Raw genomic sequence first — 25,672 nt, 5'->3', positions numbered from 1 at the left:
ATAATAGAGGCTGTCTATTCCTCACCAGCCTGACGTAGTGTGCTCCAGAGATCTCAGTGACAGCTCGAAAAGAGAAGTGACGATAGCTTGCGCCATTCGCTTGCTCGCACTTTGCTCTGTAGGGTGGGCCTACTTCATGAAAGCAAGGCATGAGAGCAGAAATGCTTCTCTTGTCCTCACCACGAGCAGACACTTAAAGCAAACAAACTGTCTGAAGGACAGAGGCTTTTTAATCTCTTGTTTGATGACGGTCATGAAAAAGACAGCAATCATATTGCAGAACAGAGCAGCATGTACTGGCTAGCTGCCACTAACCCCTGGAGCTGTGTCAGAGGTGACTCTTGCGCGGCTCGTTGGTCTAGGGGTATGATTCTCGCTTAGGGTGCGAGAGGTCCCGGGTTCAAATCCCGGACGAGCCCTTTTTAGAGGTAAACATACAAACACTACTAAAATTGCACTATGCCTGACTATTTCTCGTTATACTGGGTGCATTGTTGCACAACATATTTCCAACCTCAGAAGAAAAATGGATCACCATGCTTTATCTGCCTACCTGCTTAGTCTCAGTGTGTCCCAGGTGATGCTTTCCCAAGCTGTACTCGCTGGCATTTAGGCATCAGATATTTGCCTGTCGATGCCTGCACAAGTGAGTTTTGAATACGTCTAATTGCAAGCATGTTGGATGATATCTCTGAGGTTTTCACACTTGTTCTGCACATTCTGAGCCGCTGCTGATACTGCAGAATAGAAGTAGGGTGAAGGCTTGAGAGAAACTTTCCTCTAACAGTAGAAAGCACCAAGGTAGTTTCTGTAGTGTAGTGGTCATCACGTTCGCCTAACACGCGAAAGGTCCCCGGTTCGAGACCGGGCAGAAACACTGTGCATTGGATGCTTTTTTTGTGCACACTCTAAAACCTTATTATCTCAATGCAAGTTTAAGAAGAGGTGGTCTTTGGACACAGTGAGCCGTGAGAAAATTTCTTTACCTTTGCAGACGAAACAAAGTTATCTCCATCGATCATCTGGGGGTTGTTCTTGGGCCTATTTTTATTTTATTTAAGCTATGTTGTATTGTTGGGGCCTTTACACCTGTGACATTGCTGTGAACGTTGTAAGTGGAAACGTTGGCAGGTGCAGACAGAAGAGTCAGAACTAAGCACACCCTGAGCCGTCAGGATGGCCGAGTGGTCTAAGGCGCCAGACTCAAGAGAGCTTGATCTTCAGTGATGCTGAGCCTTCTGGTCTCCTCATGGAGGCGTGGGTTCAAATCCCACTTCTGACAGGTCCCTTTTACACCCTTAAGTCTTCCTAATTTTTGCAGTGCATTCCCCAGACACACCACAATATTTGCAGGAACCTGTACTAAATAAAGAGAAATCCACCAGGCTGGGCCCTCATTCACAATTCCATGTATTTCTGAAAGGGACACCTCAGGCACACCTTCCATTACATTTGCACTCCATCACAGTAACTGCCATGCTGGGTTTCGAAATAAGCATTTGATCCCATCATTTGTTGTGAGGCTCTCCTGCCACCTTTTGGGCAGAGAAGGCAGTGTTTCTGGAACAACACAGGCAGACATGTTCAACAGGGCTTCCTGGTTATGTGGGAGGAGCAGATTGCCAATGGTCCCCCCATGCAAATTCTAATTTACATAAGGAAGACAGAGAGGTAGCTGGGAGTAGGCACTACACACGGACATTGCACTCCCTCTTGTGATTTGCAGCCAATTCTAGATTGAGTCGGAGGAAAGGAGGAGACTCGCCCAACAATGGCCATACTGGGAAGTCAGCCACTCTGGGTCTCCCAGGTGAATGTTTCAGGCCTGTGAGCCACTCATATACATCTCGCCTGATCGAGCCTGATCGAGCGCTGAGCGAGCGCGTTTGAATGCAAATATCAAACACCACTTTCTCAGGTGCAAGAAATGGTGGGCCCTTCATTGCTTCTGGTGTGGAAGTCTATGGAGCAAGGGTCCAGGACTTGCAGAGGAGTACAAGTGCCAGAAAGTGGTTGCTGTTCTCATCTGTGCCGTTTTACTGCTCACTGGCCGATAGGAGATTGGCTGCCCCCTTCCTTGCTGGAGTGAAAAAACAACAACTTGAGAGAAAACATGACTTTGTGTGGCTCACTTATAGGGAGACGAGCCAAATAGCCCTGCTATTTTCTGAAAGACGCTTCAGTAATTGTTCAAAATGTATGTTGGCCACTCAGGCTCGTTGGTCTAGGGGTATGATTCTCGCTTTGGGTGCGAGAGGTCCTGGGTTCAAATCCCGGACGAGCCCATCCTGTGGAAGTTTTCAGGCTGCTTGTCATATAGGAGCCTTTCTTCTTTTCAATGCTATAAGACGCTGTGTATGTCGAGAAGGTTCCTTACCCTGCACGCTATTTTCCACTTTTGACATGATAAAGGAGTGCAGGACTTCGTTGCAACTGCTTTTCTGGGCTGGACCAGCAGTGTAGGAACATTACATGCAAAGTGTTTTTCTAGTGTCATTTCAGGATATGGTTTCCAAATCGCCTCTTGGAAAAAAAGTGGTCCTCATTCCTGTCTTCCAAAGAAAGAGAGACCGGGTAAGGAGAGCCCAACTTTGAGCTTCAAGGACGTTGGCCTTTAGTCTGTGCATTCCAACCCAATACATGCCAACAAGATTCCTGAGGTGGTGTCTGTTTCTGTAGTGTAGTGGTTATCACGTTCGCCTGACACGCGAAAGGTCGAGACCGGGCAGAAACAGCAGCTTGCTGTTTTTCACAGTGTTTGCATTTACTGGCTCACTTTATAGGAAAGCTGAGATAATAGAGGCTGTCTATTCCTCACCAGCCTGACGTAGTGTGCTCCAGAGATCTCAGTGACAGCTCGAAAAGAGAAGTGACGATAGCTTGCGCCATTCGCTTGCTCGCACTTTGCTCTGTAGGGTGGGCCTACTTCATGAAAGCAAGGCATGAGAGCAGAAATGCTTCTCTTGTCCTCACCACGAGCAGACACTTAAAGCAAACAAACTGTCTGAAGGACAGAGGCTTTTTAATTTCTTGTTTGATGACGGTCATGAAAAAGACAGCAATCATATTGCAGAACAGAGCAGCATGTACTGGCTAGCTGCCACTAACCCCTGGAGCTGTGTCAGAGGTGACTCTTGCGTGGCTCATTGGTCTAGGGGTATGATTCTCGCTTAGGGTGCGAGAGGTCTCGGGTTCAAATCCCGGACGAGCCCTTTTTAGAGGTAAACATACAAACCCTACTAAAATTGCACTATGCCTGACTATTTCTCGTTATACTGGGTGCATTGTTGCACAACATATTTCTAACCTCAGAAGAAAAATGGATCACCATGCTTTATCTGCCTACCTGCTTAGTCTCAGTGTGTCCCAGGTGATGCTTTCCCAAGCTGTACTCGCTGGCATTTAGGCATCAGATATTTGCCTGTCGATGCCTGCACAAGTGAGTTTTGAATACGTCTAATTGCAAGCATGTTGGATGATATCTCTGAGGTTTTCACACTTGTTCTGCACATTCTGAGCCGCTGCTGATACAGCAGAATAGAAGTAGGGTGAAGGCTTGAGAGAAACTTTCCTCTAACAGTAGAAAGCACCAATGTAGTTTCTGTAGTGTAGTGGTCATCACGTTCGCCTAACACGCGAAAGGTCCACGGTTCGAGACCGGGCAGAAACACTGTGCATTGGATGCTTTTTTTGTGCACACTCTAAAACCTTATTATCTCAATGCAATTTTAAGAAGAGGTGGTCTTTGGACACAGTGAGCCGTGAGAAAATTTCTTTACCTTTGCAGATGAAACAAAGTTATCTCCATCGATCATCTGGGGGTTGTTCTTGGGCCTATTTTTATTTTATTTAAGCTATGTTGTATTGTTGGGGCCTTTACACCTGTGACATTGCTGTGAACGTTGTAAGTGGAAACGTTGGCAGGTGCAGACAGAAGAGTCAGAACTAAGCACACCCTGAGCCGTCAGGATGGCCGAGTGGTCTAAGGCGCCAGACTCAAGAGAGCTTGATCTTCAGTGATGCTGAGCCTTCTGGTCTCCTCATGGAGGCGTGGGTTCAAATCCCACTTCTGACAGGTCCCTTTTACACCCTTAAGTCTTCCTAATTTTTGCAGTGCATTCCCCAGACACACCACAATATTTGCAGGAACCTGTAGTAAATAAAGAGAAATCCACCAGGCTGGGCCCTCAATCACAATTCCATGTATTTCTGAAAGGGACACCTCAGGCACACCTTCCATTACATTTGCACTCCATCACAGTAACTGCCATGCTGGGTTTCGAAATAAGCATTTGATCCCATCATTTGTTGTGAGGCTCTCCTGCCACCTTTTGGGCAGAGAAGGCAGTGTTCCTGGAACAACACAGGCAGACATGTTCAACAGGGCTTCCTGGTTATGTGGGAGGAGCAGATTGCCAATGGTCTCCCCTTGCAAATTCTAATTTACATAAGGAAGACAGAGAGGTAGCTGGGAGTAGGCACTACACACGGACATTGCACTCCCTCTTGTGATTTGCAGCCAATTCTAGATTGAGTCGGAGGAAAGGAGGAGACTCGCCCAACAATGGCCATACTGGGAAGTCAGCCACTCTGGGTCTCCCAGGTGAATGTTTCAGGCCTGTGAGCCACTCATATAAATCTCGCCTGATCGAGCCTGATCGAGCGCTGAGCGAGCGCGTTTGAATGCAAATATCAAACACCACTTTCTCAGGTGCAAGAAATGGTGGGCCCTTCATTGCTTCTGGTGTGGAAGTCTATGGAGCAAGGGTCCAGGACTTGCAGAGGAGTACAAGTGCCAGAAAGTGGTTGCTGTTCTCATCTGTGCCTTTTTACTGCTCACTGGCCGATAGGAGATTGGCTGCCCCCTTCCTTGCTGGAGTGAAAAAACAACAACTTGAGAGAAAACATGACTTTGTGTGGCTCACTTATAGGGAGACGAGCCAAATAGCCCTGCTATTTTCTGAAAGACGCTTCAGTAATTGTTCAAAATGTATCTTGGCCACTCAGGCTCGTTGGTCTAGGGGTATGATTCTCGCTTTGGGTGCGAGAGGTCCTGGGTTCAAATCCCGGACGAGCCCATCCTGTGGAAGTTTTCAGGCTGCTTGTCATATAGGAGCCTTTCTTCTTTTCAATGCTATAAGACGCTGTGTATGTCGAGAAGGTTCCTTACCCTGCACGCTATTTTCCACTTTTGACATGATAAAGGAGTGCAGGACTTCGTTGCAACTGCTTTTCTGGGCTGGACCAGCAGTGTAGGAACATTACATGCAAAGTGTTTTTCTAGTGTCATTTCAGGATATGGTTTCCAAATCGCCTCTTGGAAAAAAAGTGGTCCTCATTCCTGTCTTCCAAAGAAAGAGAGACCGGGTAAGGAGAGCCCAACTTTGAGCTTCAAGGACGTTGGCCTTTAGTCTGTGCATTCCAACCCAATACATGCCAACAAGATTCCTGAGGTGGTGTCTGTTTCTGTAGTGTAGTGGTTATCACGTTCGCCTTACACGCGAAAGGTCGAGACCGGGCAGAAACAGCAGCTTGCTGTTTTTCACAGTGTTTGCATTTACTGGCTCACTTTATAGGAAAGCTGAGATAATAGAGGCTGTCTATTCCTCACCAGCCTGACGTAGTGTGCTCCAGAGATCTCAGTGACAGCTCGAAAAGAGAAGTGACGATAGCTTGCGCCATTCGCTTGCTCGCACTTTGCTCTGTAGGGTGGGCCTACTTCATGAAAGCAAGGCATGAGAGCAGAAATGCTTCTCTTGTCCTCACCACGAGCAGACACTTAAAGCAAACAAACTGTCTGAAGGACAGAGGCTTTTTAATTTCTTGTTTGATGACGGTCATGAAAAAGACAGCAATCATATTGCAGAACAGAGCAGCATGTACTGGCTAGCTGCCACTAACCCCTGGAGCTGTGTCAGAGGTGACTCTTGCGTGGCTCGTTGGTCTAGGGGTATGATTCTCGCTTAGGGTGCGAGAGGTCCCGGGTTCAAATCCCGGACGAGCCCTTTTTAGAGGTAAACATACAAACCCTACTAAAATTGCACTATGCCTGACTATTTCTCGTTATACTGGGTGCATTGTTGCACAACATATTTCTAACCTCAGAAGAAAAATGGATCACCATGCTTTATCTGCCTACCTGCTTAGTCTCAGTGTGTCCCAGGTGATGCTTTCCCAAGCTGTACTCGCTGGCATTTAGGCATCAGATATTTGCCTGTCGATGCCTGCACAAGTGAGTTTTGAATACGTCTAATTGCAAGCATGTTGGATGATATCTCTGAGGTTTTCACACTTGTTCTGCACATTCTGAGCCGCTGCTGATACAGCAGAATAGAAGTAGGGTGAAGGCTTGAGAGAAACTTTCCTCTAACAGTAGAAAGCACCAAGGTAGTTTCTGTAGTGTAGTGGTCATCACGTTCGCCTAACACGCGAAAGGTCCACGGTTCGAGACCGGGCAGAAACACTGTGCATTGGATGCTTTTTTTGTGCACACTCTAAAACCTTATTATCTCAATGCAATTTTAAGAAGAGGTGGTCTTTGGACACAGTGAGCCGTGAGAAAATTTCTTTACCTTTGCAGACGAAACAAAGTTATCTCCATCGATCATCTGGGGGTTGTTCTTGGGCCTATTTTTATTTTATTTAAGCTATGTTGTATTGTTGGGGCCTTTACACCTGTGACATTGCTGTGAACGTTGTAAGTGGAAACGTTGGCAGGTGCAGACAGAAGAGTCAGAACTAAGCACACCCTGAGCCGTCAGGATGGCCGAGTGGTCTAAGGCGCCAGACTCAAGAGAGCTTGATCTTCAGTGATGCTGAGCCTTCTGGTCTCCTCATGGAGGCGTGGGTTCAAATCCCACTTCTGACAGGTCCCTTTTACACCCTTAAGTCTTCCTAATTTTTGCAGTGCATTCCCCAGACACACCACAATATTTGCAGGAACCTGTAGTAAATAAAGAGAAATCCACCAGGCTGGGCCCTCAATCACAATTCCATGTATTTCTGAAAGGGACACCTCAGGCACACCTTCCATTACATTTGCACTCCATCACAGTAACTGCCATGCTGGGTTTCGAAATAAGCATTTGATCCCATCATTTGTTGTGAGGCTCTCCTGCCACCTTTTGGGCAGAGAAGGCAGTGTTCCTGGAACAACACAGGCAGACATGTTCAACAGGGCTTCCTGGTTATGTGGGAGGAGCAGATTGCCAATGGTCTCCCCTTGCAAATTCTAATTTACATAAGGAAGACAGAGAGGTAGCTGGGAGTAGGCACTACACACGGACATTGCACTCCCTCTTGTGATTTGCAGCCAATTCTAGATTGAGTCGGAGGAAAGGAGGAGACTCGCCCAACAATGGCCATACTGGGAAGTCAGCCACTCTGGGTCTCCCAGGTGAATGTTTCAGGCCTGTGAGCCACTCATATAAATCTCGCCTGATCGAGCCTGATCGAGCGCTGAGCGAGCGCGTTTGAATGCAAATATCAAACACCACTTTCTCAGGTGCAAGAAATGGTGGGCCCTTCATTGCTTCTGGTGTGGAAGTCTATGGAGCAAGGGTCCAGGACTTGCAGAGGAGTACAAGTGCCAGAAAGTGGTTGCTGTTCTCATCTGTGCCTTTTTACTGCTCACTGGCCGATAGGAGATTGGCTGCCCCCTTCCTTGCTGGAGTGAAAAAACAACAACTTGAGAGAAAACATGACTTTGTGTGGCTCACTTATAGGGAGACGAGCCAAATAGCCCTGCTATTTTCTGAAAGACGCTTCAGTAATTGTTCAAAATGTATCTTGGCCACTCAGGCTCGTTGGTCTAGGGGTATGATTCTCGCTTTGGGTGCGAGAGGTCCTGGGTTCAAATCCCGGACGAGCCCATCCTGTGGAAGTTTTCAGGCTGCTTGTCATATAGGAGCCTTTCTTCTTTTCAATGCTATAAGACGCTGTGTATGTCGAGAAGGTTCCTTACCCTGCACGCTATTTTCCACTTTTGACATGATAAAGGAGTGCAGGACTTCGTTGCAACTGCTTTTCTGGGCTGGACCAGCAGTGTAGGAACATTACATGCAAAGTGTTTTTCTAGTGTCATTTCAGGATATGGTTTCCAAATCGCCTCTTGGAAAAAAAGTGGTCCTCATTCCTGTCTTCCAAAGAAAGAGAGACCGGGTAAGGAGAGCCCAACTTTGAGCTTCAAGGACGTTGGCCTTTAGTCTGTGCATTCCAACCCAATACATGCCAACAAGATTCCTGAGGTGGTGTCTGTTTCTGTAGTGTAGTGGTTATCACGTTCGCCTTACACGCGAAAGGTCGAGACCGGGCAGAAACAGCAGCTTGCTGTTTTTCACAGTGTTTGCATTTACTGGCTCACTTTATAGGAAAGCTGAGATAATAGAGGCTGTCTATTCCTCACCAGCCTGACGTAGTGTGCTCCAGAGATCTCAGTGACAGCTCGAAAAGAGAAGTGACGATAGCTTGCGCCATTCGCTTGCTCGCACTTTGCTCTGTAGGGTGGGCCTACTTCATGAAAGCAAGGCATGAGAGCAGAAATGCTTCTCTTGTCCTCACCACGAGCAGACACTTAAAGCAAACAAACTGTCTGAAGGACAGAGGCTTTTTAATTTCTTGTTTGATGACGGTCATGAAAAAGACAGCAATCATATTGCAGAACAGAGCAGCATGTACTGGCTAGCTGCCACTAACCCCTGGAGCTGTGTCAGAGGTGACTCTTGCGTGGCTCATTGGTCTAGGGGTATGATTCTCGCTTAGGGTGCGAGAGGGCCCGGGTTCAAATCCCGGACGAGCCCTTTTTAGAGGTAAACATACAAACCCTACTAAAATTGCACTATGCCTGACTATTTCTCGTTATACTGGGTGCATTGTTGCACAACATATTTCTAACCTCAGAAGAAAAATGGATCACCATGCTTTATCTGCCTACCTGCTTAGTCTCAGTGTGTCCCAGGTGATGCTTTCCCAAGCTGTACTCGCTGGCATTTAGGCATCAGATATTTGCCTGTCGATGCCTGCACAAGTGAGTTTTGAATACGTCTAATTGCAAGCATGTTGGATGATATCTCTGAGGTTTTCACACTTGTTCTGCACATTCTGAGCCGCTGCTGATACAGCAGAATAGAAGTAGGGTGAAGGCTTGAGAGAAACTTTCCTCTAACAGTAGAAAGCACCAAGGTAGTTTCTGTAGTGTAGTGGTCATCACGTTTGCCTAACACGCGAAAGGTCCCCGGTTCGAGACCGGGCAGAAACACTGTGCATTGGATGCTTTTTTTGTGCACACTCTAAAACCTTATTATCTCAATGCAATTTTAAGAAGAGGTGGTCTTTGGACACAGTGAGCCGTGAGAAAATTTCTTTACCTTTGCAGACGAAACAAAGTTATCTCCATCGATCATCTGGGGGTTGTTCTTGGGCCTATTTTTATTTTATTTAAGCTATGTTGTATTGTTGGGGCCTTTACACCTGTGACATTGCTGTGAACGTTGTAAGTGGAAACGTTGGCAGGTGCAGACAGAAGAGTCAGAACTAAGCACACCCTGAGCCGTCAGGATGGCCGAGTGGTCTAAGGCGCCAGACTCAAGAGAGCTTGATCGTCAGTGATGCTGAGCCTTCTGGTCTCCTCATGGAGGCGTGGGTTCAAATCCCACTTCTGACAGGTCCCTTTTACACCCTTAAGTCTTCCTAATTTTTGCAGTGCATTCCCCAGACACACCACAATATTTGCAGGAACCTGTAGTAAATAAAGAGAAATCCACCAGGCTGGGCCCTCAATCACAATTCCATGTATTTCTGAAAGGGACACCTCAGGCACACCTTCCATTACATTTGCACTCCATCACAGTAACTGCCATGCTGGGTTTCGAAATAAGCATTTGATCCCATCATTTGTTGTGAGGCTCTCCTGCCACCTTTTGGGCAGAGAAGGCAGTGTTCCTGGAACAACACAGGCAGACATGTTCAACAGGGCTTCCTGGTTATGTGGGAGGAGCAGATTGCCAATGGTCCCCCCTTGCAAATTCTAATTTACATAAGGAAGACAGAGAGGTAGCTGGGAGTAGGCACTACACACGGACATTGCACTCCCTCTTGTGATTTGCAGCCAATTCTAGATTGAGTCGGAGGAAAGGAGGAGACTCGCCCAACAATGGCCATACTGGGAAGTCAGCCACTCTGGGTCTCCCAGGTGAATGTTTCAGGCCTGTGAGCCACTCATATAAATCTCGCCTGATCGAGCCTGATCGAGCGCTGAGCGAGCGCGTTTGAATGCAAATATCAAACACCACTTTCTCAGGTGCAAGAAATGGTGGGCCCTTCATTGCTTCTGGTGTGGAAGTCTATGGAGCAAGGGTCCAGGACTTGCAGAGGAGTACAAGTGCCAGAAAGTGGTTGCTGTTCTCATCTGTGCCTTTTTACTGCTCACTGGCCGATAGGAGATTGGCTGCCCCCTTCCTTGCTGGAAAGAAAAAACAACAACTTGAGAGAAAACATGACTTTGTGTGGCTCACTTATAGGGAGACGAGCCAAATAGCCCTGCTATTTTCTGAAAGACGCTTCAGTAATTGTTCAAAATGTATCTTGGCCACTCAGGCTCGTTGGTCTAGGGGTATGATTCTCGCTTTGGGTGCGAGAGGTCCCGGGTTCAAATCCCGGACGAGCCCATCCTGTGGAAGTTTTCAGGCTGCTTGTCATATAGGAGCCTTTCTTCTTTTCAATGCTATAAGACGCTGTGTATGTCGAGAAGGTTCCTTACCCTGCACGCTATTTTCCACTTTTGACATGATAAAGGAGTGCAGGACTTCGTTGCAACTGCTTTTCTGGGCTGGACCAGCAGTGTAGGAACATTACATGCAAAGTGTTTTTCTAGTGTCATTTCAGGATATGGTTTCCAAATCGCCTCTTGGAAAAAAAGTGGTCCTCATTCCTGTCTTCCAAAGAAAGAGAGACCGGGTAAGGAGAGCCCAACTTTGAGCTTCAAGGACGTTGGCCTTTAGTCTGTGCATTCCAACCCAATACATGCCAACAAGATTCCTGAGGTAGTGTCTGTTTCTGTAGTGTAGTGGTTATCACGTTCGCCTTACACGCGAAAGGTCCCTGGTTCGAGACCGGGCAGAAACAGCAGCTTGCTGTTTTTCACAGTGTTTGCATTTACTGGCTCACTTTATAGGAAAGCTGAGATAATAGAGGCTGTCTATTCCTCACCAGCCTGACGTAGTGTGCTCCAGAGATCTCAGTGACAGCTCGAAAAGAGAAGTGACGATAGCTTGCGCCATTCGCTTGCTCGCACTTTGCTCTGTAGGGTGGGCCTACTTCATGAAAGCAAGGCATGAGAGCAGAAATGCTTCTCTTGTCCTCACCACGAGCAGACACTTAAAGCAAACAAACTGTCTGAAGGACAGAGGCTTTTTAATCTCTTGTTTGATGACGGTCATGAAAAAGACAGCAATCATATTGCAGAACAGAGCAGCATGTACTGGCTAGCTGCCACTAACCCCTGGAGCTGTGTCAGAGGTGACTCTTGCGTGGCTCGTTGGTCTAGGGGTATGATTCTCGCTTAGGGTGCGAGAGGTCCCGGGTTCAAATCCCGGACGAGCCCTTTTTAGAGGTAAACATACAAACCCTACTAAAATTGCACTATGCCTGACTATTTCTCGTTATACTGGGTGCATTGTTGCACAACATATTTCCAACCTCAGAAGAAAAATGGATCACCATGCTTTATCTGCCTACCTGCTTAGTCTCAGTGTGTCCCAGGTGATGCTTTCCCAAGCTGTACTCGCTGGCATTTAGGCATCAGATATTTGCCTGTCGATGCCTGCACAAGTGAGTTTTGAATACGTCTAATTGCAAGCATGTTGGATGATATCTCTGAGGTTTTCACACTTGTTCTGCACATTCTGAGCCGCTGCTGATACTGCAGAATAGAAGTAGGGTGAAGGCTTGAGAGAAACTTTCCTCTAACAGTAGAAAGCACCAAGGTAGTTTCTGTAGTGTAGTGGTCATCACGTTCGCCTAACACGCGAAAGGTCCCCGGTTCGAGACCGGGCAGAAACACTGTGCATTGGATGCTTTTTTTGTGCACACTCTAAAACCTTATTATCTCAATGCAAGTTTAAGAAGAGGTGGTCTTTGGACACAGTGAGCCGTGAGAAAATTTCTTTACCTTTGCAGACGAAACAAAGTTATCTCCATCGATCATCTGGGGGTTGTTCTTGGGCCTATTTTTATTTTATTTAAGCTATGTTGTATTGTTGGGGCCTTTACACCTGTGACATTGCTGTGAACGTTGTAAGTGGAAACGTTGGCAGGTGCAGACAGAAGAGTCAGAACTAAGCACTACCTGAGCCGTCAGGATGGCCGAGTGGTCTAAGGCGCCAGACTCAAGAGAGCTTGATCTTCAGTGATGCTGAGCCTTCTGGTCTCCTCATGGAGGCGTGGGTTCAAATCCCACTTCTGACAGGTCCCTTTTACACCCTTAAGTCTTCCTAATTTTTGCAGTGCATTCCCCAGACACACCACAATATTTGCAGGAACCTGTACTAAATAAAGAGAAATCCACCAGGCTGGGCCCTCATTCACAATTCCATGTATTTCTGAAAGGGACACCTCAGGCACACCTTCCATTACATTTGCACTCCATCACAGTAACTGCCATGCTGGGTTTCGAAATAAGCATTTGATCCCATCATTTGTTGTGAGGCTCTCCTGCCACCTTTTGGGCAGAGAAGGCAGTGTTTCTGGAACAACACAGGCAGACATGTTCAACAGGGCTTCCTGGTTATGTGGGAGGAGCAGATTGCCAATGGTCCCCCCATGCAAATTCTAATTTACATAAGGAAGACAGAGAGGTAGCTGGGAGTAGGCACTACACACGGACATTGCACTCCCTCTTGTGATTTGCAGCCAATTCTAGATTGAGTCGGAGGAAAGGAGGAGACTCGCCCAACAATGGCCATACTGGGAAGTCAGCCACTCTGGGTCTCCCAGGTGAATGTTTCAGGCCTGTGAGCCACTCATATACATCTCGCCTGATCGAGCCTGATCGAGCGCTGAGCGAGCGCGTTTGAATGCAAATATCAAACACCACTTTCTCAGGTGCAAGAAATGGTGGGCCCTTCATTGCTTCTGGTGTGGAAGTCTATGGAGCAAGGGTCCAGGACTTGCAGAGGAGTACAAGTGCCAGAAAGTGGTTGCTGTTCTCATCTGTGCCGTTTTACTGCTCACTGGCCGATAGGAGATTGGCTGCCCCCTTCCTTGCTGGAGTGAAAAAACAACAACTTGAGAGAAAACATGACTTTGTGTGGCTCACTTATAGGGAGACGAGCCAAATAGCCCTGCTATTTTCTGAAAGACGCTTCAGTAATTGTTCAAAATGTATCTTGGCCACTCAGGCTCGTTGGTCTAGGGGTATGATTCTCGCTTTGGGTGCGAGAGGTCCTGGGTTCAAATCCCGGACGAGCCCATCCTGTGGAAGTTTTCAGGCTGCTTGTCATATAGGAGCCTTTCTTCTTTTCAATGCTATAAGACGCTGTGTATGTCGAGAAGGTTCCTTACCCTGCACGCTATTTTCCACTTTTGACATGATAAAGGAGTGCAGGACTTCGTTGCAACTGCTTTTCTGGGCTGGACCAGCAGTGTAGGAACATTACATGCAAAGTGTTTTTCTAGTGTCATTTCAGGATATGGTTTCCAAATCGCCTCTTGGAAAAAAAGTGGTCCTCATTCCTGTCTTCCAAAGAAAGAGAGACCGGGTAAGGAGAGCCCAACTTTGAGCTTCAAGGACGTTGGCCTTTAGTCTGTGCATTCCAACCCAATACATGCCAACAAGATTCCTGAGGTGGTGTCTGTTTCTGTAGTGTAGTGGTTATCACGTTCGCCTGACACGCGAAAGGTCGAGACCGGGCAGAAACAGCAGCTTGCTGTTTTTCACAGTGTTTGCATTTACTGGCTCACTTTATAGGAAAGCTGAGATAATAGAGGCTGTCTATTCCTCACCAGCCTGACGTAGTGTGCTCCAGAGATCTCAGTGACAGCTCGAAAAGAGAAGTGACGATAGCTTGCGCCATTCGCTTGCTCGCACTTTGCTCTGTAGGGTGGGCCTACTTCATGAAAGCAAGGCATGAGAGCAGAAATGCTTCTCTTGTCCTCACCACGAGCAGACACTTAAAGCAAACAAACTGTCTGAAGGACAGAGGCTTTTTAATTTCTTGTTTGATGACGGTCATGAAAAAGACAGCAATCATATTGCAGAACAGAGCAGCATGTACTGGCTAGCTGCCACTAACCCCTGGAGCTGTGTCAGAGGTGACTCTTGCGTGGCTCATTGGTCTAGGGGTATGATTCTCGCTTAGGGTGCGAGAGGGCCCGGGTTCAAATCCCGGACGAGCCCTTTTTAGAGGTAAACATACAAACCCTACTAAAATTGCACTATGCCTGACTATTTCTCGTTATACTGGGTGCATTGTTGCACAACATATTTCTAACCTCAGAAGAAAAATGGATCACCATGCTTTATCTGCCTACCTGCTTAGTCTCAGTGTGTCCCAGGTGATGCTTTCCCAAGCTGTACTCGCTGGCATTTAGGCATCAGATATTTGCCTGTCGATGCCTGCACAAGTGAGTTTTGAATACGTCTAATTGCAAGCATGTTGGATGATATCTCTGAGGTTTTCACACTTGTTCTGCACATTCTGAGCCGCTGCTGATACAGCAGAATAGAAGTAGGGTGAAGGCTTGAGAGAAACTTTCCTCTAACAGTAGAAAGCACCAAGGTAGTTTCTGTAGTGTAGTGGTCATCACGTTCGCCTAACACGCGAAAGGTCCCCGGTTCGAGACCGGGCAGAAACACTGTGCATTGGATGCTTTTTTGTGCACACTCTAAAACCTTATTATCTCAATGCAATTTTAAGAAGAGGTGGTCTTTGGACACAGTGAGCCGTGAGAAAATTTCTTTACCTTTGCAGACGAAACAAAGTTATCTCCATCGATCATCTGGGGGTTGTTCTTGGGCCTATTTTTATTTTATTTAAGCTATGTTGTATTGTTGGGGCCTTTACACCTGTGACATTGCTGTGAACGTTGTAAGTGGAAACGTTGGCAGGTGCAGACAGAAGAGTCAGAACTAAGCACACCCTGAGCCGTCAGGATGGCCGAGTGGTCTAAGGTGCCAGACTCAAGAGAGCTTGATCGTCAGTGATGCTGAGCCTTCTGGTCTCCTCATGGAGGCGTGGGTTCAAATCCCACTTCTGACAGGTCCCTTTTACACCCTTAAGTCTTCCTAATTTTTGCAGTGCATTCCCCAGACACACCACAATATTTGCAGGAACCTGTAGTAAATAAAGAGAAATCCACCAGGCTGGGCCCTCAATCACAATTCCATGTATTTCTGAAAGGGACACCTCAGGCACACCTTCCATTACATTTGCACTCCATCACAGTAACTGCCATGCTGGGTTTCGAAATAAGCATTTGATCCCATCATTTGTTGTGAGGCTCTCCTGCCACCTTTTGGGCAGAGAAGGCAGTGTTCCTGGAACAACACAGGCAGACATGTTCAACAGGGCTTCCTGGTTATGTGGGAGGAGCAGATTGCCAATGGTCCCCCCTTGCAAATTCTAATTTACATAAGGAAGACAGAGAGGTAGCTGGGAGTAGGCACTACACACGGACATTGCACTCCCTCTTGTGATTTGCAGCCAATTCTAGATTGAGTCGGAGGAAAGGAGGAGACTCGCCCAACAATGGCCATACTGGGAAGTCAGCCACTCTGGGTCTCCCAGGTGAATGTTTCAGGCCTGTGAGCCACTCATATAAATCTCGCCTGATCGAGCCTGATCGAGCGCTGAGCGAGCGCGTTTGAATGCAAATATCAAACACCACTTTCTCAGGTGCAAGAAATGGTGGGCCCTTCATTGCTTCTGGTGTGGAAGTCTATGGAGCAAGGGTCCAGGACTTGCAGAGGAGTACAAGTGCCAGAAAGTGGTTGCTGTTCTCATCTGTGCCTTTTTACTGCTCACTGGCCGATAGGAGATTGGCTGCCCCCTTCCTTGCTGGAGTGAAAAAACAACAACTTGAGAGAAAACATGACTTTGTGTGGCTCACTTATAGGGAGACGAGCCAAATAGCCCTGCTATTTTCTGAAAGACGCTTCAGTAATTGTTCAAAATGTATCTTGGCCACTCAGGCTCGTTGGTCTAGGGGTATGATTCTCGCTTTGGGTGCGAGAGGTCCTGGGTTCAAATCCCGGACGAGCCCATCCTGTGGAAGTTTTCAGGCTGCTTGTCATATAGGAGCCTTTCTTCTTTTCAATGCTATAAGACGCTGTGTATGTCGAGAAGGTTCCTTACCCTGCACGCTATTTTCCACTTTTGACATGATAAAGGAGTGCAGGACTTCGTTGCAACTGCTTTTCTGGGCTGGACCAGCAGTGTAGGAACATTACATGCAAAGTGTTTTTCTAGTGTCATTTCAGGATATGGTTTCCAAATCGCCTCTTGGAAAAAAAGTGGTCCTCATTCCTGTCTTCCAAAGAAAGAGAGACCGGGTAAGGAGAGCCCAACTTTGAGCTTCAAGGACGTTGGCCTTTAGTCTGTGCATTCCAACCCAATACATGCCAACAAGATTCCTGAGGTGGTGTCTGTTTCTGTAGTGTAGTGGTTATCACGTTCGCCTTACACGCGAAAGGTCGAGACCGGGCAGAAACAGCAGCTTGCTGTTTTTCACAGTGTTTGCATTTACTGGCTCACTTTATAGGAAAGCTGAGATAATAGAGGCTGTCTATTCCTCACCAGCCTGACGTAGTGTGCTCCAGAGATCTCAGTGACAGCTCGAAAAGAGAAGTGACGATAGCTTGCGCCATTCGCTTGCTCGCACTTTGCTCTGTAGGGTGGGCCTACTTCATGAAAGCAAGGCATGAGAGCAGAAATGCTTCTCTTGTCCTCACCACGAGCAGACACTTAAAGCAAACAAACTGTCTGAAGGACAGAGGCTTTTTAATTTCTTGTTTGATGACGGTCATGAAAAAGACAGCAATCATATTGCAGAACAGAGCAGCATGTACTGGCTAGCTGCCACTAACCCCTGGAGCTGTGTCAGAGGTGACTCTTGCGTGGCTCATTGGTCTAGGGGTATGATTCTCGCTTAGGGTGCGAGAGGGCCCGGGTTCAAATCCCGGACGAGCCCTTTTTAGAGGTAAACATACAAACCCTACTAAAATTGCACTATGCCTGACTATTTCTCGTTATACTGGGTGCATTGTTGCACAACATATTTCTAACCTCAGAAGAAAAATGGATCACCATGCTTTATCTGCCTACCTGCTTAGTCTCAGTGTGTCCCAGGTGATGCTTTCCCAAGCTGTACTCGCTGGCATTTAGGCATCAGATATTTGCCTGTCGATGCCTGCACAAGTGAGTTTTGAATACGTCTAATTGCAAGCATGTTGGATGATATCTCTGAGGTTTTCACACTTGTTCTGCACATTCTGAGCCGCTGCTGATACAGCAGAATAGAAGTAGGGTGAAGGCTTGAGAGAAACTTTCCTCTAACAGTAGAAAGCACCAAGGTAGTTTCTGTAGTGTAGTGGTCATCACGTTTGCCTAACACGCGAAAGGTCCCCGGTTCGAGACCGGGCAGAAACACTGTGCATTGGATGCTTTTTTTGTGCACACTCTAAAACCTTATTATCTCAATGCAATTTTAAGAAGAGGTGGTCTTTGGACACAGTGAGCCGTGAGAAAATTTCTTTACCTTTGCAGACGAAACAAAGTTATCTCCATCGATCATCTGGGGGTTGTTCTTGGGCCTATTTTTATTTTATTTAAGCTATGTTGTATTGTTGGGGCCTTTACACCTGTGACATTGCTGTGAACGTTGTAAGTGGAAACGTTGGCAGGTGCAGACAGAAGAGTCAGAACTAAGCACACCCTGAGCCGTCAGGATGGCCGAGTGGTCTAAGGCGCCAGACTCAAGAGAGCTTGATCGTCAGTGATGCTGAGCCTTCTGGTCTCCTCATGGAGGCGTGGGTTCAAATCCCACTTCTGACAGGTCCCTTTTACACCCTTAAGTCTTCCTAATTTTTGCAGTGCATTCCCCAGACACACCACAATATTTGCAGGAACCTGTAGTAAATAAAGAGAAATCCACCAGGCTGGGCCCTCAATCACAATTCCATGTATTTCTGAAAGGGACACCTCAGGCACACCTTCCATTACATTTGCACTCCATCACAGTAACTGCCATGCTGGGTTTCGAAATAAGCATTTGATCCCATCATTTGTTGTGAGGCTCTCCTGCCACCTTTTGGGCAGAGAAGGCAGTGTTCCTGGAACAACACAGGCAGACATGTTCAACAGGGCTTCCTGGTTATGTGGGAGGAGCAGATTGCCAATGGTCCCCCCTTGCAAATTCTAATTTACATAAGGAAGACAGAGAGGTAGCTGGGAGTAGGCACTACACACGGACATTGCACTCCCTCTTGTGATTTGCAGCCAATTCTAGATTGAGTCGGAGGAAAGGAGGAGACTCGCCCAACAATGGCCATACTGGGAAGTCAGCCACTCTGGGTCTCCCAGGTGAATGTTTCAGGCCTGTGAGCCACTCATATAAATCTCGCCTGATCGAGCCTGATCGAGCGCTGAGCGAGCGCGTTTGAATGCAAATATCAAACACCACTTTCTCAGGTGCAAGAAATGGTGGGCCCTTCATTGCTTCTGGTGTGGAAGTCTATGGAGCAAGGGTCCAGGACTTGCAGAGGAGTACAAGTGCCAGAAAGTGGTTGCTGTTCTCATCTGTGCCTTTTTACTGCTCACTGGCCGATAGGAGATTGGCTGCCCCCTTCCTTGCTGGAAAGAAAAAACAACAACTTGAGAGAAAACATGACTTTGTGTGGCTCACTTATAGGGAGACGAGCCAAATAGCCCTGCTATTTTCTGAAAGACGCTTCAGTAATTGTTCAAAATGTATCTTGGCCACTCAGGCTCGTTGGTCTAGGGGTATGATTCTCGCTTTGGGTGCGAGAGGTCCCGGGTTCAAATCCCGGACGAGCCCATCCTGTGGAAGTTTTCAGGCTGCTTGTCATATAGGAGCCTTTCTTCTTTTCAATGCTATAAGACGCTGTGTATGTCGAGAAGGTTCCTTACCCTGCACGCTATTTTCCACTTTTGACATGATAAAGGAGTGCAGGACTTCGTTGCAACTGCTTTTCTGGGCTGGACCAGCAGTGTAGGAACATTACATGCAAAGTGTTTTTCTAGTGTCATTTCAGGATATGGTTTCCAAATCGCCTCTTGGAAAAAAAGTGGTCCTCATTCCTGTCTTCCAAAGAAAGAGAGACCGGGTAAGGAGAGCCCAACTTTGAGCTTCAAGGACGTTGGCCTTTAGTCTGTGCATTCCAACCCAATACATGCCAACAAGATTCCTGAGGTAGTGTCTGTTTCTGTAGTGTAGTGGTTATCACGTTCGCCTTACACGCGAAAGGTCCCTGGTTCGAGACCGGGCAGAAACAGCAGCTTGCTGTTTTTCACAGTGTTTGCATTTACTGGCTCACTTTATAGGAAAGCTGAGATAATAGAGGCTGTCTATTCCTCACCAGCCTGACGTAGTGTGCTCCAGAGATCTCAGTGACAGCTCGAAAAGAGAAGTGACGATAGCTTGCGCCATTCGCTTGCTCGCACTTTGCTCTGTAGGGTGGGCCTACTTCATGAAAGCAAGGCATGAGAGCAGAAATGCTTCTCTTGTCCTCACCACGAGCAGACACTTAAAGCAAACAAACTGTCTGAAGGACAGAGGCTTTTTAATCTCTTGTTTGATGACGGTCATGAAAAAGACAGCAATCATATTGCAGAACAGAGCAGCATGTACTGGCTAGCTGCCACTAACCCCTGGAGCTGTGTCAGAGGTGACTCTTGCGTGGCTCGTTGGTCTAGGGGTATGATTCTCGCTTAGGGTGCGAGAGGTCCCGGGTTCAAATCCCGGACGAGCCCTTTTTAGAGGTAAACATACAAACCCTACTAAAATTGCACTATGCCTGACTATTTCTCGTTATACTGGGTGCATTGTTGCACAACATATTTCCAACCTCAGAAGAAAAATGGATCACCATGCTTTATCTGCCTACCTGCTTAGTCTCAGTGTGTCCCAGGTGATGCTTTCCCAAGCTGTACTCGCTGGCATTTAGGCATCAGATATTTGCCTGTCGATGCCTGCACAAGTGAGTTTTGAATACGTCTAATTGCAAGCATGTTGGATGATATCTCTGAGGTTTTCACACTTGTTCTGCACATTCTGAGCCGCTGCTGATACTGCAGAATAGAAGTAGGGTGAAGGCTTGAGAGAAACTTTCCTCTAACAGTAGAAAGCACCAAGGTAGTTTCTGTAGTGTAGTGGTCATCACGTTCGCCTAACACGCGAAAGGTCCCCGGTTCGAGACCGGGCAGAAACACTGTGCATTGGATGCTTTTTTTGTGCACACTCTAAAACCTTATTATCTCAATGCAAGTTTAAGAAGAGGTGGTCTTTGGACACAGTGAGCCGTGAGAAAATTTCTTTACCTTTGCAGACGAAACAAAGTTATCTCCATCGATCATCTGGGGGTTGTTCTTGGGCCTATTTTTATTTTATTTAAGCTATGTTGTATTGTTGGGGCCTTTACACCTGTGACATTGCTGTGAACGTTGTAAGTGGAAACGTTGGCAGGTGCAGACAGAAGAGTCAGAACTAAGCACTACCTGAGCCGTCAGGATGGCCGAGTGGTCTAAGGCGCCAGACTCAAGAGAGCTTGATCTTCAGTGATGCTGAGCCTTCTGGTCTCCTCATGGAGGCGTGGGTTCAAATCCCACTTCTGACAGGTCCCTTTTACACCCTTAAGTCTTCCTAATTTTTGCAGTGCATTCCCCAGACACACCACAATATTTGCAGGAACCTGTACTAAATAAAGAGAAATCCACCAGGCTGGGCCCTCATTCACAATTCCATGTATTTCTGAAAGGGACACCTCAGGCACACCTTCCATTACATTTGCACTCCATCACAGTAACTGCCATGCTGGGTTTCGAAATAAGCATTTGATCCCATCATTTGTTGTGAGGCTCTCCTGCCACCTTTTGGGCAGAGAAGGCAGTGTTTCTGGAACAACACAGGCAGACATGTTCAACAGGGCTTCCTGGTTATGTGGGAGGAGCAGATTGCCAATGGTCCCCCCATGCAAATTCTAATTTACATAAGGAAGACAGAGAGGTAGCTGGGAGTAGGCACTACACACGGACATTGCACTCCCTCTTGTGATTTGCAGCCAATTCTAGATTGAGTCGGAGGAAAGGAGGAGACTCGCCCAACAATGGCCATACTGGGAAGTCAGCCACTCTGGGTCTCCCAGGTGAATGTTTCAGGCCTGTGAGCCACTCATATACATCTCGCCTGATCGAGCCTGATCGAGCGCTGAGCGAGCGCGTTTGAATGCAAATATCAAACACCACTTTCTCAGGTGCAAGAAATGGTGGGCCCTTCATTGCTTCTGGTGTGGAAGTCTATGGAGCAAGGGTCCAGGACTTGCAGAGGAGTACAAGTGCCAGAAAGTGGTTGCTGTTCTCATCTGTGCCGTTTTACTGCTCACTGGCCGATAGGAGATTGGCTGCCCCCTTCCTTGCTGGAGTGAAAAAACAACAACTTGAGAGAAAACATGACTTTGTGTGGCTCACTTATAGGGAGACGAGCCAAATAGCCCTGCTATTTTCTGAAAGACGCTTCAGTAATTGTTCAAAATGTATCTTGGCCACTCAGGCTCGTTGGTCTAGGGGTATGATTCTCGCTTTGGGTGCGAGAGGTCCTGGGTTCAAATCCCGGACGAGCCCATCCTGTGGAAGTTTTCAGGCTGCTTGTCATATAGGAGCCTTTCTTCTTTTCAATGCTATAAGACGCTGTGTATGTCGAGAAGGTTCCTTACCCTGCACGCTATTTTCCACTTTTGACATGATAAAGGAGTGCAGGACTTCGTTGCAACTGCTTTTCTGGGCTGGACCAGCAGTGTAGGAACATTACATGCAAAGTGTTTTTCTAGTGTCATTTCAGGATATGGTTTCCAAATCGCCTCTTGGAAAAAAAGTGGTCCTCATTCCTGTCTTCCAAAGAAAGAGAGACCGGGTAAGGAGAGCCCAACTTTGAGCTTCAAGGACGTTGGCCTTTAGTCTGTGCATTCCAACCCAATACATGCCAACAAGATTCCTGAGGTGGTGTCTGTTTCTGTAGTGTAGTGGTTATCACGTTCGCCTGACACGCGAAAGGTCGAGACCGGGCAGAAACAGCAGCTTGCTGTTTTTCACAGTGTTTGCATTTACTGGCTCACTTTATAGGAAAGCTGAGATAATAGAGGCTGTCTATTCCTCACCAGCCTGACGTAGTGTGCTCCAGAGATCTCAGTGACAGCTCGAAAAGAGAAGTGACGATAGCTTGCGCCATTCGCTTGCTCGCACTTTGCTCTGTAGGGTGGGCCTACTTCATGAAAGCAAGGCATGAGAGCAGAAATGCTTCTCTTGTCCTCACCACGAGCAGACACTTAAAGCAAACAAACTGTCTGAAGGACAGAGGCTTTTTAATTTCTTGTTTGATGACGGTCATGAAAAAGACAGCAATCATATTGCAGAACAGAGCAGCATGTACTGGCTAGCTGCCACTAACCCCTGGAGCTGTGTCAGAGGTGACTCTTGCGTGGCTCATTGGTCTAGGGGTATGATTCTCGCTTAGGGTGCGAGAGGGCCCGGGTTCAAATCCCGGACGAGCCCTTTTTAGAGGTAAACATACAAACCCTACTAAAATTGCACTATGCCTGACTATTTCTCGTTATACTGGGTGCATTGTTGCACAACATATTTCTAACCTCAGAAGAAAAATGGATCACCATGCTTTATCTGCCTACCTGCTTAGTCTCAGTGTGTCCCAGGTGATGCTTTCCCAAGCTGTACTCGCTGGCATTTAGGCATCAGATATTTGCCTGTCGATGCCTGCACAAGTGAGTTTTGAATACGTCTAATTGCAAGCATGTTGGATGATATCTCTGAGGTTTTCACACTTGTTCTGCACATTCTGAGCCGCTGCTGATACAGCAGAATAGAAGTAGGGTGAAGGCTTGAGAGAAACTTTCCTCTAACAGTAGAAAGCACCAAGGTAGTTTCTGTAGTGTAGTGGTCATCACGTTCGCCTAACACGCGAAAGGTCCCCGGTTCGAGACCGGGCAGAAACACTGTGCATTGGATGCTTTTTTGTGCACACTCTAAAACCTTATTATCTCAATGCAATTTTAAGAAGAGGTGGTCTTTGGACACAGTGAGCCGTGAGAAAATTTCTTTACCTTTGCAGACGAAACAAAGTTATCTCCATCGATCATCTGGGGGTTGTTCTTGGGCCTATTTTTATTTTATTTAAGCTATGTTGTATTGTTGGGGCCTTTACACCTGTGACATTGCTGTGAACGTTGTAAGTGGAAACGTTGGCAGGTGCAGACAGAAGAGTCAGAACTAAGCACACCCTGAGCCGTCAGGATGGCCGAGTGGTCTAAGGTGCCAGACTCAAGAGAGCTTGATCGTCAGTGATGCTGAGCCTTCTGGTCTCCTCATGGAGGCGTGGGTTCAAATCCCACTTCTGACAGGTCCCTTTTACACCCTTAAGTCTTCCTAATTTTTGCAGTGCATTCCCCAGACACACCACAATATTTGCAGGAACCTGTAGTAAATAAAGAGAAATCCACCAGGCTGGGCCCTCAATCACAATTCCATGTATTTCTGAAAGGGACACCTCAGGCACACCTTCCATTACATTTGCACTCCATCACAGTAACTGCCATGCTGGGTTTCGAAATAAGCATTTGATCCCATCATTTGTTGTGAGGCTCTCCTGCCACCTTTTGGGCAGAGAAGGCAGTGTTCCTGGAACAACACAGGCAGACATGTTCAACAGGGCTTCCTGGTTATGTGGGAGGAGCAGATTGCCAATGGTCCCCCCTTGCAAATTCTAATTTACATAAGGAAGACAGAGAGGTAGCTGGGAGTAGGCACTACACACGGACATTGCACTCCCTCTTGTGATTTGCAGCCAATTCTAGATTGAGTCGGAGGAAAGGAGGAGACTCGCCCAACAATGGCCATACTGGGAAGTCAGCCACTCTGGGTCTCCCAGGTGAATGTTTCAGGCCTGTGAGCCACTCATATAAATCTCGCCTGATCGAGCCTGATCGAGCGCTGAGCGAGCGCGTTTGAATGCAAATATCAAACACCACTTTCTCAGGTGCAAGAAATGGTGGGCCCTTCATTGCTTCTGGTGTGGAAGTCTATGGAGCAAGGGTCCAGGACTTGCAGAGGAGTACAAGTGCCAGAAAGTGGTTGCTGTTCTCATCTGTGCCTTTTTACTGCTCACTGGCCGATAGGAGATTGGCTGCCCCCTTCCTTGCTGGAGTGAAAAAACAACAACTTGAGAGAAAACATGACTTTGTGTGGCTCACTTATAGGGAGACGAGCCAAATAGCCCTGCTATTTTCTGAAAGACGCTTCAGTAATTGTTCAAAATGTATCTTGGCCACTCAGGCTCGTTGGTCTAGGGGTATGATTCTCGCTTTGGGTGCGAGAGGTCCTGGGTTCAAATCCCGGACGAGCCCATCCTGTGGAAGTTTTCAGGCTGCTTGTCATATAGGAGCCTTTCTTCTTTTCAATGCTATAAGACGCTGTGTATGTCGAGAAGGTTCCTTACCCTGCACGCTATTTTCCACTTTTGACATGATAAAGGAGTGCAGGACTTCGTTGCAACTGCTTTTCTGGGCTAGACCAGCAGTGTAGGAACATTACATGCAAAGTGTTTTTCTAGTGTCATTTCAGGATATGGTTTCCAAATCGCCTCTTGGAAAAAAAGTGGTCCTCATTCCTGTCTTCCAAAGAAAGAGAGACCGGGTAAGGAGAGCCCAACTTTGAGCTTCAAGGACGTTGGCCTTTAGTCTGTGCATTCCAACCCAATACATGCCAACAAGATTCCTGAGGTGGTGTCTGTTTCTGTAGTGTAGTGGTTATCACGTTCGCCTTACACGCGAAAGGTCGAGACCGGGCAGAAACAGCAGCTTGCTGTTTTTCACAGTGTTTGCATTTACTGGCTCACTTTATAGGAAAGCTGAGATAATAGAGGCTGTCTATTCCTCACCAGCCTGACGTAGTGTGCTCCAGAGATCTCAGTGACAGCTCGAAAAGAGAAGTGACGATAGCTTGCGCCATTCGCTTGCTCGCACTTTGCTCTGTAGGGTGGGCCTACTTCATGAAAGCAAGGCATGAGAGCAGAAATGCTTCTCTTGTCCTCACCACGAGCAGACACTTAAAGCAAACAAACTGTCTGAAGGACAGAGGCTTTTTAATTTCTTGTTTGATGACGGTCATGAAAAAGACAGCAATCATATTGCAGAACAGAGCAGCATGTACTGGCTAGCTGCCACTAACCCCTGGAGCTGTGTCAGAGGTGACTCTTGCGTGGCTCATTGGTCTAGGGGTATGATTCTCGCTTAGGGTGCGAGAGGGCCCGGGTTCAAATCCCGGACGAGCCCTTTTTAGAGGTAAACATACAAACCCTACTAAAATTGCACTATGCCTGACTATTTCTCGTTATACTGGGTGCATTGTTGCACAACATATTTCTAACCTCAGAA

General features: G+C 47.1%; 31 non-coding genes across 31 annotated transcripts; all 31 read left to right on the top strand.

Annotated features, from left to right (window-relative positions):
• Positions 1–347: 347 nt before the first annotated feature.
• Positions 348–419, top strand: TRNAP-AGG (transfer RNA proline (anticodon AGG)). Its single transcript has one exon. It is a non-coding gene; the product is annotated as a tRNA-Pro (tRNA).
• A 385-nt stretch (positions 420–804) lies between these two features.
• On the top strand, positions 805–877 carry TRNAV-AAC (transfer RNA valine (anticodon AAC)). The gene has a single exon. It is a non-coding gene; the product is annotated as a tRNA-Val (tRNA).
• A 293-nt stretch (positions 878–1,170) lies between these two features.
• TRNAL-CAA (transfer RNA leucine (anticodon CAA)) lies at positions 1,171–1,282 on the top strand. The gene is made up of 2 exons: positions 1,171–1,208; positions 1,237–1,282. It is a non-coding gene; the product is annotated as a tRNA-Leu (tRNA).
• A 2,315-nt stretch (positions 1,283–3,597) lies between these two features.
• Positions 3,598–3,670, top strand: TRNAV-AAC (transfer RNA valine (anticodon AAC)). The gene has a single exon. It is a non-coding gene; the product is annotated as a tRNA-Val (tRNA).
• Positions 3,671–3,963: 293 nt separating this feature from the next.
• TRNAL-CAA (transfer RNA leucine (anticodon CAA)) lies at positions 3,964–4,075 on the top strand. Its single transcript has 2 exons — positions 3,964–4,001; positions 4,030–4,075. It is a non-coding gene; the product is annotated as a tRNA-Leu (tRNA).
• Positions 4,076–5,933: 1,858 nt separating this feature from the next.
• On the top strand, positions 5,934–6,005 carry TRNAP-AGG (transfer RNA proline (anticodon AGG)). Its single transcript has one exon. It is a non-coding gene; the product is annotated as a tRNA-Pro (tRNA).
• Positions 6,006–6,390: 385 nt separating this feature from the next.
• On the top strand, positions 6,391–6,463 carry TRNAV-AAC (transfer RNA valine (anticodon AAC)). Its single transcript has one exon. It is a non-coding gene; the product is annotated as a tRNA-Val (tRNA).
• A 293-nt stretch (positions 6,464–6,756) lies between these two features.
• TRNAL-CAA (transfer RNA leucine (anticodon CAA)) lies at positions 6,757–6,868 on the top strand. Its single transcript has 2 exons — positions 6,757–6,794; positions 6,823–6,868. It is a non-coding gene; the product is annotated as a tRNA-Leu (tRNA).
• Positions 6,869–8,726: 1,858 nt separating this feature from the next.
• Positions 8,727–8,798, top strand: TRNAP-AGG (transfer RNA proline (anticodon AGG)). The gene has a single exon. It is a non-coding gene; the product is annotated as a tRNA-Pro (tRNA).
• A 385-nt stretch (positions 8,799–9,183) lies between these two features.
• TRNAV-AAC (transfer RNA valine (anticodon AAC)) lies at positions 9,184–9,256 on the top strand. Its single transcript has one exon. It is a non-coding gene; the product is annotated as a tRNA-Val (tRNA).
• A 293-nt stretch (positions 9,257–9,549) lies between these two features.
• Positions 9,550–9,661, top strand: TRNAL-CAA (transfer RNA leucine (anticodon CAA)). The gene is made up of 2 exons: positions 9,550–9,587; positions 9,616–9,661. It is a non-coding gene; the product is annotated as a tRNA-Leu (tRNA).
• A 931-nt stretch (positions 9,662–10,592) lies between these two features.
• On the top strand, positions 10,593–10,664 carry TRNAP-UGG (transfer RNA proline (anticodon UGG)). The gene has a single exon. It is a non-coding gene; the product is annotated as a tRNA-Pro (tRNA).
• Positions 10,665–11,048: 384 nt separating this feature from the next.
• Positions 11,049–11,121, top strand: TRNAV-UAC (transfer RNA valine (anticodon UAC)). Its single transcript has one exon. It is a non-coding gene; the product is annotated as a tRNA-Val (tRNA).
• A 406-nt stretch (positions 11,122–11,527) lies between these two features.
• On the top strand, positions 11,528–11,599 carry TRNAP-AGG (transfer RNA proline (anticodon AGG)). The gene has a single exon. It is a non-coding gene; the product is annotated as a tRNA-Pro (tRNA).
• A 385-nt stretch (positions 11,600–11,984) lies between these two features.
• TRNAV-AAC (transfer RNA valine (anticodon AAC)) lies at positions 11,985–12,057 on the top strand. The gene has a single exon. It is a non-coding gene; the product is annotated as a tRNA-Val (tRNA).
• Positions 12,058–12,350: 293 nt separating this feature from the next.
• On the top strand, positions 12,351–12,462 carry TRNAL-CAA (transfer RNA leucine (anticodon CAA)). The gene is made up of 2 exons: positions 12,351–12,388; positions 12,417–12,462. It is a non-coding gene; the product is annotated as a tRNA-Leu (tRNA).
• A 1,858-nt stretch (positions 12,463–14,320) lies between these two features.
• On the top strand, positions 14,321–14,392 carry TRNAP-AGG (transfer RNA proline (anticodon AGG)). The gene has a single exon. It is a non-coding gene; the product is annotated as a tRNA-Pro (tRNA).
• A 385-nt stretch (positions 14,393–14,777) lies between these two features.
• Positions 14,778–14,850, top strand: TRNAV-AAC (transfer RNA valine (anticodon AAC)). Its single transcript has one exon. It is a non-coding gene; the product is annotated as a tRNA-Val (tRNA).
• Positions 14,851–15,142: 292 nt separating this feature from the next.
• On the top strand, positions 15,143–15,254 carry TRNAL-CAA (transfer RNA leucine (anticodon CAA)). Its single transcript has 2 exons — positions 15,143–15,180; positions 15,209–15,254. It is a non-coding gene; the product is annotated as a tRNA-Leu (tRNA).
• Positions 15,255–17,112: 1,858 nt separating this feature from the next.
• On the top strand, positions 17,113–17,184 carry TRNAP-AGG (transfer RNA proline (anticodon AGG)). The gene has a single exon. It is a non-coding gene; the product is annotated as a tRNA-Pro (tRNA).
• A 385-nt stretch (positions 17,185–17,569) lies between these two features.
• TRNAV-AAC (transfer RNA valine (anticodon AAC)) lies at positions 17,570–17,642 on the top strand. The gene has a single exon. It is a non-coding gene; the product is annotated as a tRNA-Val (tRNA).
• A 293-nt stretch (positions 17,643–17,935) lies between these two features.
• On the top strand, positions 17,936–18,047 carry TRNAL-CAA (transfer RNA leucine (anticodon CAA)). Its single transcript has 2 exons — positions 17,936–17,973; positions 18,002–18,047. It is a non-coding gene; the product is annotated as a tRNA-Leu (tRNA).
• A 931-nt stretch (positions 18,048–18,978) lies between these two features.
• TRNAP-UGG (transfer RNA proline (anticodon UGG)) lies at positions 18,979–19,050 on the top strand. The gene has a single exon. It is a non-coding gene; the product is annotated as a tRNA-Pro (tRNA).
• Positions 19,051–19,434: 384 nt separating this feature from the next.
• Positions 19,435–19,507, top strand: TRNAV-UAC (transfer RNA valine (anticodon UAC)). Its single transcript has one exon. It is a non-coding gene; the product is annotated as a tRNA-Val (tRNA).
• Positions 19,508–19,913: 406 nt separating this feature from the next.
• Positions 19,914–19,985, top strand: TRNAP-AGG (transfer RNA proline (anticodon AGG)). The gene has a single exon. It is a non-coding gene; the product is annotated as a tRNA-Pro (tRNA).
• A 385-nt stretch (positions 19,986–20,370) lies between these two features.
• Positions 20,371–20,443, top strand: TRNAV-AAC (transfer RNA valine (anticodon AAC)). The gene has a single exon. It is a non-coding gene; the product is annotated as a tRNA-Val (tRNA).
• A 293-nt stretch (positions 20,444–20,736) lies between these two features.
• TRNAL-CAA (transfer RNA leucine (anticodon CAA)) lies at positions 20,737–20,848 on the top strand. The gene is made up of 2 exons: positions 20,737–20,774; positions 20,803–20,848. It is a non-coding gene; the product is annotated as a tRNA-Leu (tRNA).
• A 1,858-nt stretch (positions 20,849–22,706) lies between these two features.
• Positions 22,707–22,778, top strand: TRNAP-AGG (transfer RNA proline (anticodon AGG)). Its single transcript has one exon. It is a non-coding gene; the product is annotated as a tRNA-Pro (tRNA).
• A 385-nt stretch (positions 22,779–23,163) lies between these two features.
• TRNAV-AAC (transfer RNA valine (anticodon AAC)) lies at positions 23,164–23,236 on the top strand. The gene has a single exon. It is a non-coding gene; the product is annotated as a tRNA-Val (tRNA).
• Positions 23,237–23,528: 292 nt separating this feature from the next.
• On the top strand, positions 23,529–23,640 carry TRNAL-CAA (transfer RNA leucine (anticodon CAA)). Its single transcript has 2 exons — positions 23,529–23,566; positions 23,595–23,640. It is a non-coding gene; the product is annotated as a tRNA-Leu (tRNA).
• A 1,858-nt stretch (positions 23,641–25,498) lies between these two features.
• On the top strand, positions 25,499–25,570 carry TRNAP-AGG (transfer RNA proline (anticodon AGG)). The gene has a single exon. It is a non-coding gene; the product is annotated as a tRNA-Pro (tRNA).
• Positions 25,571–25,672: the final 102 nt, after the last annotated feature.

This window comes from Lissotriton vulgaris, chromosome 10 (genome assembly GCF_964263255.1).
Source record: "Lissotriton vulgaris chromosome 10, aLisVul1.2, whole genome shotgun sequence".
Taxonomy (NCBI): Eukaryota; Metazoa; Chordata; class Amphibia; order Caudata; family Salamandridae; genus Lissotriton; species Lissotriton vulgaris.
This window is presented reverse-complemented; position numbering and strand designations above follow the sequence as displayed.